Genomic DNA, 11,705 nt, shown 5'->3' with positions numbered 1-11,705 from the left:
TCAGAAGACAAAAGTCTTCAACATATGTATTTAAAATCATTTGAGAAGAGGTATAATATATCAAATTGAATATTTATATACATATTATATTTATAGTTATATTACAGTGAAACTTGGTTAAGTGGGACCTGGATAAGTGAGAAACCTCCATAACTGGAACTCATGCTGAGGTCCCAACACTTTGGCACTGAATTACCTCTGTTAGTGGGACGAGGTAACCCTCTATATCTGGGATTTGTTCTTTCGATTTATCATCATAGTTACCTCTATAACTGAGACAGCGAGTAAATTTTATATGCATAAACCTCTGTAACTGAGATAACATTGTTTGTTTACTCATTCTTATTCTACCCACAAATTCCACACGTAATTCCAAGTACGTAAGTAATTTTGAGCTTCAGTTACCTTCAGTTTTAGTTTCATTTTACTATCATACAGATGTTTATTTGAAAAATGCCAAAACGAAAGCTAAAATCGTTATCATTACGTGAAAAACTGAAGTTAATGTGCCAAAATCTACTCTTTGCAGAATAATTCAGAGTAAACATAAAATTGAATCACAATGTTCTGAAGGACAAGGAAAACTAAAACGTGTACGTTTATCAGAATATCCTGAACTTGAACAGTGTTTGCTAACATGGTTCAAGCAACTTCGTAACAAAAACGTTCCGGTAAGTGGACCGATGATTAAAGAAAAGGCACAAGATTTCGCGCGAAGGCTCGATATTCATAATTTTTAATGGAACCCTCTGTAAATGAGACAGATATTTATTTATACCTGTATATCTGAGACACTGGGTAAGTGGAATACCTCTATAAGTGAAACGACATTGCAGGTCCCTTGATGTCTCACTTAACCAGGTTTCACTGTACATATTTATGAACACAATATTACCTGAAAACATCCAGTAGCATTTTTATGCCTTAATGCAATAAGTATTTGCAATTGCGGTAGGTTTGGCGATCCTCTGTTGTTATAAGGTTGCAAGTTTGTAATGATCAGCGTGAGGATCACATTTAATACCGTGTGTTTCAAAATACGGTTCCTTCTTTTGAATTCATTCTCACGGTACAGGATGGAAGGATTTTGATTTTATTAGTTCCGAACATATACAACACTTTAGGCATTCGTGGATTCATATCGGCTGCAATTCCTACCCTTTCAATGTTTTCTATTGAAGATAGAACTCTCTCTCTCCATCATGTCACTTTCGATATTGATATTTCCAAGCGGTCCATGTAACAAAGCCAAATCACAAAACGTCACAGTGCTTCGGGAATGCGTAGGTCTTAAGTAGGTATACTATCCAGATTGGTCCAGGTCCAAGTCACAAAGATACAAACAGAAACAGAAAAGAGAAAAAGTGGTTTAAAATTTTCAATTGTTGATAGTTGATACAAGTGCTCTGTTGCTGTTGTCAAAACATTGCGATCCGTTCTACGTAATAAAATTATTGTCATCTTTAAATAATTAATACATTTTCTAAAGGTTACTCGTAAATTTCTAGTTATTGCAATAATAAAATAAATGAATACATAAATAACAATAAATTGAAGATATATGTGTACCGTTTTAGATGTTTAAATATTCGTTATTGTTTACTTTTTTAAAGGATAATAAACAAAGTATCGCATGAAATGAAATATCAATTTGTATTTTGACATTTTCTGTCTTAGCTTGGGCTTAGCTTAATCTCACCGTTAAAATGTCTATAAATACGAAATCATAGTTTAACCTTAGTGTACACTAAGCAAAGTTTTTCGTAAGGTAAGTCTGAGCAAAGTCCAAGTGCGCACTATAGATCTCACCCTCAATGCCTTATGCTTCCATGAATCAGTCGTTCGTTTGTTGCTATAATAATTATAATATGTACCTACCAATTAAATTTTTAAACATGTATTGGATTTTATCACACGGAGTCATATATATAATATATTTCTCACACTTTCATAACATTTATAATTTATTTGCAACGTAATAAAACTCCGACAAATCACGTAATTAAAAAGTATGTCATAAGTCATTAATATTTAATTATACAGTTTAGAAATCTAGTTAATAACTATTCGGGTCGATCGCTCAAAACTAATTAAATTATTATTCATTAGTATTGTCTTTGATTAACATAACTCATAACATTTAAAGAAAAACGCTTTTTACCGGATTAAAGTTATGTACATTGCAAGATGCAGGTATATACAAACTGGATTGCGACTGTGGCCTGTCTTACATAGGGCAAACTAAACGCAATATGTCCAGCAGACTCAAAGAACACATTGCAGACATAAGACATAGACGACACACAAAATCAGCAGTCTGTGAACACATACTAGATAGGCCTAATCACTACATACGCTTTGACCAACCGAAAGTACTTGCGAAAGAGAAAAGATTCTTCCCAAGATTGGTACGCGAAGCCATTGAAATCAAAAAACACCCCAATTTCAATAGAGAAGACGGCCTAAAATTGTCAAACACCTGGGATCCAATAATATCCAAATTAAAATCTCAAAAAGAAAAACAATCCGCGAAAATAGAGGACACCGTGAGCCATTTTTGCCAAAACCCTCCATCTTTTAGTCGATACCAACTCCGGGGAAATAAATACAGATAATGCAACTTTCTCTGCAGCTGTGATACTTTTTGACATTCAACATCTTTTGTCTTCAGTCACCGTGACCACGCACGCTGTAAAGCACGCGAAACGTCGGATAAATTTAAAATTATGTCAAATAGTTGTAAATTTATAATAATACATAACTTTAATCCGGTAAAAAGCGTTTTTCTTTAAATATTATTCATTATTTCACATCTCAGATACAAATTATCGATAAATTCTTTTAATTTTTATCTCGCTATGTGCGTACATTATCAATTTCTTCTGATTTCAATTGTTATTGATATGTAAACTATCAGTAAGTAATCATAAATTCTTGCGTAAATATTCCACCACACTGAGTTCGGAATCAATAAATCTAAAAAAAATAGATGTTGAGTATATGATACCATTTCTAAATTACAGGGCGTTTTAACTATCGTTTAAAATATTGAACTTAATTTTTTTTTCAAAACGTCTTTCATGACATTGAGTAATATTCCGTTATGACTCCGTCTGTTTATCCAGATAGCGAATAAGAGTTGAGTTTATGGTCACATTTAATTATTATAAAATGATTAAGCGTGTTTACGGGACCGAAGTTAATAATAATTGGTTTTGAGGAAGGAAGTATAATAAGAACGGTATACCTATTTCGTATATATAACATGAGTTTCAAATTACAATCCGAGGGTACACTTATTGACTTTTGTACTCCAACATTTCAATAATAAAGGAAATTAATATTAACATGATTACATATTCTTACTTAATTTAGATGAAAAGATAATTTTGATCGAATCTCGTGCTAGGATTATACCAAAGTCGCCCATCACAGCGCGATCCTTAATAAATCGCGTGTTTTTGGTACACGGGGTTCATACTTTGCGCTGAATTTTTACTCTGTTTATATTAATATTGCTACTTTTATTTAGTTCTTTGTAATGTTATTACCAATAGTATGGTTTAAATTACAGTTAATTAGTATCTCCTTAAAGCCGTATTGTACTAATCTATATTACAATAAATATCTTTTATCCTTATTAACTCCAGGTTTTTCTTATTCTGCTTTACTTGTAGTACAAGTAAGTAGATTCTCCGTTTTTAGGTAATACGACGTATGGCAGGCTCTAAGTTCAGTCAGTCTGTAATTGATTCAAGAGAAACCTTTTATAGAAACCTACCATATGTTTTCTTTCTAACCACGGGAAACTTCTGCAATGAATTAACGATATACTGTTATCGATATAACATAATTAGAAGAATTGATATTTAGATATTGCGATAGTACATTGTATATTCTATTCTAAGAATTTAAAATGATTGACATGCTAATAAGCGTCCAAATTATATATAATTACGTGCATTATATCGGAGTTGGATTTTACAGAGAGGTGTTGTTAAAAGTTTTTATTATATCAAATTACATTGTGTAAAATTAAACACATGACAGTTCCGTGCTTAAAATTATAATCACGTACCCACTCTTCTCTTTTAAATACAGCGTAAACACAATTACCCAGAACTAAAGTTAAAGTAAAGCACTTGAACTGTTTGAGTTCTTATAAATAAATGGGTTAGGTATCTATAGTCATATTCTTTAAATTAAAAAAACCTTTATTGATTATAGTTCCATGGGGAAATAAATCCAGAGCGAGTAAAATGATTGCGGCGTGCATTAACGTGATTGTTTTTTTAATTACTTGTTTTTATGATACAGGCGGCTTATCTGATGATAAGTGATGCCGCCTATGGACACTCACACTCTCAGAAGGCTTGCAAACGCCCTGCCGGCCTTTTAAGAATTGGTACGCTCTTTTCTTGAAGGTTCGGAAATACTTCAATGGGCAGCTGGTTCCACATAGTGGTGGAGTATATTACAGTTTAGGTATAGTGTACACTGTACAACATATATTGTTGTGTCACTCATTAATTAATTAAATTTACGATAATGGTAAACCAAACTGAACTGATATAGAATTGTTAACATTTATTAAACTTATTTTTGCTAATAAATTGTACTTACCTATTTCTGGTTTGTAAAGGCATCTGATAGACCGTTGGCCTTTGAGCTGTCTATATTAGCGTTTCAGCATCACAACACGGGGAAATGCTGCATTAAGGATAGGTACTGCCCAAGGGACCACTATTTTTTTTTATGTTACAGGAGGCAGACGGGCAGTAGGCTCACCTGATGTTAAGTGATTCCGCCGCCCATGGACACTCGCACTGCCAGAAGGCTCGCAAGCGCGCTGCCGGTCTTTTAAGAATTGGTACGCTCTTATCTTGAAGGACCCTAAGTCGAATTGGTTCGGAAATACTTTAGTAGGCAGCTGGTCCCACATAGTGGTGGTGCGCGGCAAACGTTGCATTAAGAATCGCTCAGTTGTGGAACGACGGACTTCAAGGTGATACGGATGGTATTTTGTATTCTGCCTTGACGTCCGATGATGAAACTCAGCTGCAGGTATTAGTCCAAACAACTCCTCTGAACAGTCTCTATGGAAAATACGGTAGAAGATGCAGAGAGATCCGACATCTCCACGCAACGCCAAGGGATCAAGCCGCTCGGAAAGTTTATTTTTTTCTGTTTTCAAATTATGCATATATTTTATGTACAGCTAATTGTAGTTGTAACGAAAATTAATTTCATGTAATTAGCCATAACATATTATATATACTTCTCCTTATTCCTAGATATATCGATATTTTGGCTTAATGCATTTACTTCAGAATTTAAAGTAAAGTTATTTTTGTCTGTGCGGTTAATAAATATTAACCACACAGACACTTGTCCATTCATAACGCAGTACACATTAAATACCTGTTTCCATTTAAATGTTTGACTTTGGATTTGCAAGCATTTGAATCATGACATATCGAAGCTGATTGTAGTGCTTATTCGCGCTTATCTAGGCATCCCATACTTAGTCTATGGGTCAACTGTATTGTCAGGTCGCTAACTACCATGCGTGTTCAATACAATAATGCGTTTAGGATGCTCTTGGGACTGCCTCGTTTCTGCAGTGCTTCGGAGATGTTCGCCCAAGCCCGTACAAATGACTTCTGGGCTATTATTAGAATTAAAACAAGATCTCTGTTGAGCCGGGTACGAGGCTGTCGGAACAGCATCTTGAAGACTGTGGCAGATTACCTGTCTTCGCTTATTATGAAGCATTTTGTGCGTACACGTCTTGTCGGTTCAGTTTCATGGGTTTTTATGTTTTTATGTTTAGCTTTTAAATAATAATATACTAACACTAGTCCGTGAGTTTATACTAACATAATGATGGATTATTGAACTGAACAAATAAATAAATAATAATTATTATTATCAGTTTCTACGTTCAAACCTCAATAGACTCGATGTGACCTGATTACTACCATAGGTCTAACACAAGAAATGTGCTGATCATATAAGATAACAGTACAGTTTACAATGAATATGAGATGTATCCCAAGGTAGGTTCGTTTAACTACGTTAGTGTTCCGCTGAAGGTTGAATTTCAAATAAAATTCATGAATATTTATTTTGTCAAAGAGCATTAAATTTAAATATTATTTTTCTATGTGCTTTATTGCTTGCATAATAATTTAATTGTATAATAAGTAATCATTTTAATATATACAGATTTGCTTGATATATTTGAAATTAATACTACGTTTAAAGTAGAGAAATAGAAATTAACTTTTTATTGTCAAAGATATAAGATATACAGATACATAAACGGTACACGGATACTTGATAAATATTGCTGTTTATACCTATAACTGTTATCCGTGAGCATAATTTGAACAATATTGCAATATGTACAATTATAGTAATTAATTTGTGATTTACTTTAACCTATTTAATTTTTTTTTAATCAGAAAGTAGTTTTCCGTGAGTTCCTGGTAATCACTGTCATCACGTAGTCGTTAAATCAGTAGATAAATAAAATATAAGGAGCCATTTAATTACCCGTATTATCTATATTGTAATTAATTTTAAATTAAGAAACATGAAATACACATTTTCTTATATCACACGATTGTAGGTATATAATAATAATAAACGTAATACTTAGGATAGCATATAAATCGTTTTTATATCAAGATACTCGACTTCGTAAATCTGCGAATCGGGCAGTCCGAACGAAGGGTTTGTTAGTTATTTCAAATATGTTATTATTAAACCTATATGTAAATAAATTTTAATAAATAATAATTAAGAATAATGCAAATAATTCCTATTCTCTATTTTCTGTTTTTTAGTTTAGTTTTCTATATAAAGCGTGTGTTCTAGTTTTTTTTAACTATTATTTATTTTTTAATTAATTTTTTTTTATTTTTTTTATTTTTTTTTTCGGATTATTGCATTGTCATCGATCTTTGACAGGTGCGCAAAGTTTGAATTAAATCTGTCCGTTAAAAGTGGGTCAAAATCGAGTCCGAAAGAGTCGGTTACATACATACATACATACATACAGGTGAAGCTAATATAAAGCGTATAAAAAGGAAGGAAAGAGACCAAAGGGACGCAGACCAAAACAATGGACCGTCCAAATATGACAATGGCTAGGCACTGAAGTCTCTAACGCCATTTATCAAGGTGAAGATCGAAAATGAAAGCAGCCGTTGTTGTAATGTGCCACAGGCCCGGGAGCATCACGACGCATAATCACGATCCATTAGCTTCAAACAAATTAGTCTGAGCTGTATAATGTAAAAATAAAATACACTAATAGTGTAGTATGATCCCATTTCAGTATATTTAGAAAACGTGCTTGTATTAGAGGACAACGTGCGCGTGACATTACAATTTAAAACATCTACTTATAGATACAGGGCTATCAATGACCGACTCCGGCGCTCATAGCGTATTACCGGGACGTTAGACTCAAAACCTAACAATACTGGTTGCCACAAAGACTTGCTTTTAATTAAGACGCAGTCCCGTTTGTTGTTTATGTTTTACAAGAGAAAAGTATTTGATGCCTGTATATTACCGTGCCTGATATACATATGTCAAACCTGGTCACTCACTGATAAAAAATAAAACAAACTGAGAGAACAGAATAGTATCGAAAGGAGTGTTCTAGGTCTGAAATTGAAAGATAGAGTAAAACTAGAAGACACAAGGACAGGACAAAGTTTAGAAATGCTGATACTTCTAGTAGAAGATTTAAATGGAAATAGACAGGACACATTATGAGAGAAGATAAAGATAAATGGAAGAAGAAAGTGACGGAATGGCTTCCTCGCTATAACAAAAGAAAATGAGGAAAACAAATAAAAAGATGGGAAGATGATGTGCGAAGAGTAGCTGGCCTTATGTGGCTACGTAAAGCTACAAATAGAGAAGAGTGGAAGCCCTTAGAGGAGGCTTATGTCCAAGGACAAGCTGTATAACAGAAATCAACCGCCCTGCCCATTAATTATTAGTATTAATTTTTAGTGTTATTTTTTTTAAGTATTTCACATTTTAATGTAGGTACTAGTAATTACAGCAAATTAATTATTAGTGGGGTCCTAGCGCTTTAAGGCTTTTTAAAGAAACTTCAAAAAGGTTAGTCGACATCACAGGAGACCGAAGATCTGGCAGCTACCTCGGACAAAGAATTAGTCTAGCAATTCAAAGGGGGAACGCTGCCAGTATCTTCGGAACCTTGCCTAAAGGGACTCCTTTTAATGATATATTTTAGTTTCTGTTAAGTTTAGTTATTTATTTCAATGTATATTATTTTATTATTATAAGTATTTAGTTATATCTGTCTTTATAGTATTAATATAATGATTTTATAAAAAATTAGAATTACAGCAATAAATGCTTTTATTATTATTATTTCCCGCTTACGTTTATTATTGTCCCGTTTACGGGTAAACGTATTCATAGATTCTTTAGAACCATAGACTCTCTTCATAGAACCATGAAGAGTGGAGCCTTTTACGGTGTCAGAACTATTTCAGAGAATGCGCCTTACATCCGGCTTCAATGTGTGTCAGTCTCACCGTATCGGGAGCATGTCAAACGTCACCGTTATCAAATTAGGCGCGGCACATCACCACATTATATTCCTTATAGATATAAAAGATCACCAAAAATGATTGAATCAGCATCATTAATACTATTGAAATATACTTACATATTACTGTCAAGTGTCAAATGATTTCTGAAGTACATCCATATACAATTAGGTTCAATTCATGGAGTATAGAACTAGGTGGTCAAATGAGTAAGCGGTTTTAAGTTGTTTATTCGCTTTTTTAGTCTTCAAAGTACTCTTTAGAAATGTACTTCAAATTTTTTAGTTCAACAGATATTTAATAGCTATTGAACTAATGAGGATGCTTAGCTTTTTGTTTAGAGAGCAGTGGCTTAGTGGCTTGAGCGTGCGACTCTATAAGGTCGTGCGTTCGAATCATGGCTGAGTATTTGGCTTTAAGAAAGCTGCCGGTTTTCTTAGTGCTAATATTATCTACTTTAAAAAAAATCTACTCATTGATTTAAGGCCAAATCCAATATCCTTTGATTTTTATATTCTACATATTATCGCTTCGCATAGTACCTAATAACAGAGGTTAAACTATTCTAACATAGTCCCATATTATTCGATAGAATAAACCATGACATTAACAAAAATGTGTTCCCTTATAAATAAAATAATATCCCACAGTTAACAGTCCAGTCCAATGAGAAAGAGGTTTTCTTTTCGATTCGTTATAAATAATTGTTTCCAATCGATTAACAATCAACTCCAATCAACGGAGTAATGAAATTCAATTTATTGCCATTTGTGACTATTGCAATTCCAATTATTAATGAAAAAATGTTTATAATCACCATTTAATCATAAAATTCGGTATCATACCATAATTTTAGGTATAAGTAGGTACATAGATAGATATTAACACTAAGTAGTTATAATTCACGCTCTATATTTCATTTAAATTTATAATCTAAGTTTTAGTTGAAGTCGGATTACAGTCGACTCAAGTCGACGTGTCACAGATTAAATAAAATTCTCATAAGCTGCATGTCAGTGTTTCGACGGTAAATATAAAATATAATATAAATGTATTGACCGCCACATCCCAACACAGGGTTGGTTCCCAACACATGCGTACCTTCAGACAAAAAGTATCTTAAATCTACATCAATTCATACATTTTTTATATGTTAATAGTATATCCTAAATTTGATGAAAAGTTTATGCGCATGTCTATCGAACAACCTTACGTTTACCATATCTATAACTGATGTATATGTCGCAGCCAACTAGCTTAATTAGCCGTTTAACTAGCGGCCTGAAAGATGTTCAGCCAGATGATCAATCAGCTAGGCAAATAACTTGGATCGATGACGTTTCATTACTTGCCTAGCCTGTTGACTGTTAATTTAAATTTAATTCCACTTCCTGCCACTCTCAAACTTGACATGAAACTCTTCAAACTGTCAATATGGCGTCAGAAAACCACAACTTGGATGGTGTTTTCCAAAGTTTCATGAAAAACATCAAGTACAATGGAAGAGTGTGAATAATGTGAATTTGACTCAAGCAATTTAACTTTAAAAGAAATATTTTTTATGTGATATGTTTCATCTTTTTTATTTCTGCCAAATAATGACTCTATCGTACGAATGGCCTAAGCATTAGCCAGCCAGTTTCTTAAATGTTGTAAGAAACGCTACGGCTGAATATCTTTCAGGCCGCTAGTTAAACGGATAGGCTGTTAATTGAACGGCTGATTAACTTAGTTGGCTACGACATATACACAACAATCATATCATAATCGCAAAATATTAAGTATCGTCCGACTTAGAAAATTTTCTTTTCCATAGACTGTTATACTTAAAACACAATTTTAGTAGATATGTCACCAAGCCGCGAGCTACACAGAGCAAACCAGAGAAGCCAAATTAAAATTTTGGCCTCCAAAACTTTCTGCCACTTCTGAAAGTATTTATATTTACTGTACGAAAGCGTACGAAAGCTAATTGTAGCTAGTCACGTTGTTCTAAAAACGTGTTCCATCGTTTTATAAACAGTTTTCACAACCACTGCACATTTTGTTATGTCGCAATGTTTTAATCAACGTTTCCTATTCAGAAGAACAGCTAGAACTAAACAAGAACGTGACAACATTGTGAATTTCACGCACTATTTACTGCGTACCGGTATCTCCTAATTAACTGTAGTATTTGCTTTTGTATTTCAGCGTTGAATAATTATTCAGATTCGATACCAGATTAAATAGCTATATAAATGTAATAAAAATCCCCAATGGGGCATGGCCTATGGCCATGGCTAATTCTGTAGACCCAAAACAAATATTATTTACCTGGAATATTCCAGAACACGGGCATAAATAACTAAGACATTACAACGCATGGATGAATAAAAACAAAAACAATATCAGGAACAGATACGTTGTAAAAGGTAGAAATTATCTTTACATATATAATTCTTCTGTGAGTGTGTATGTCACTGAACTTCTCTCAAACGACTGGACCGATTTTGATGAAATTTTTTGTGTGTGTTCAAGGGGATCTGGGAATGGTTTAGACTTTAGTTTAGTTTACTTCACAAATCAGCCCGGCAGATGGCGCTGCAGTCGGTACTTTCATACTTTGTTTAATATCGTAATCGCTTGAAATATCATGCAGGACAACGTCTGTCGGGTCCACTAGTATTTTTATTTTTCTACTAGAGATATAAAGCATTGTGAGAACCACATGATTATTCGTTTAGTCAGGACTTCTTCCTCACAACTATTCCAAACAAGTAACGACGAAAGTTTTTATATTAAGCAACATTATTTGCCACATAGGTCTTAGTATATCCATATGGATAAAAATTGCCATTAAATAATCTTTTATTGTATGGATAATGGATATAATACCATTCATAAATATCATTGATTTTTAAAAATATAAAAAATAACTAGGTGACCTGGCAAACGTCGTTTTGCTATGTATATCATTTATAATAAAAAACAAGGGTTTATCGTAGAGGGGTGAAAATTAGGGGTTGTATGTATTTTTTAATGCTGTATCATAAAAAAATTAAAATTTATCTAAAAATTATAAAAAAAATAATAAGGGGTATTTACCCCTAACATTTAGGG

General features: G+C 33.2%; 1 long non-coding RNA gene across 1 annotated transcript; it reads left to right on the top strand.

Annotated features, from left to right (window-relative positions):
- Positions 1 to 649: 649 nt before the first annotated feature.
- LOC125051535 lies at positions 650 to 6,535 on the top strand. Its single transcript, XR_007117298.1, has 3 exons — positions 650 to 869; positions 1,769 to 1,772; positions 6,525 to 6,535. It is a non-coding gene; the product is annotated as an uncharacterized LOC125051535 (long non-coding RNA).
- Positions 6,536 to 11,705: the final 5,170 nt, after the last annotated feature.

This window comes from Pieris napi, chromosome 1, assembly GCF_905475465.1.
Source record: "Pieris napi chromosome 1, ilPieNapi1.2, whole genome shotgun sequence".
Classification (NCBI taxonomy): Eukaryota; Metazoa; Arthropoda; class Insecta; order Lepidoptera; family Pieridae; genus Pieris; species Pieris napi.
This window is presented reverse-complemented; position numbering and strand designations above follow the sequence as displayed.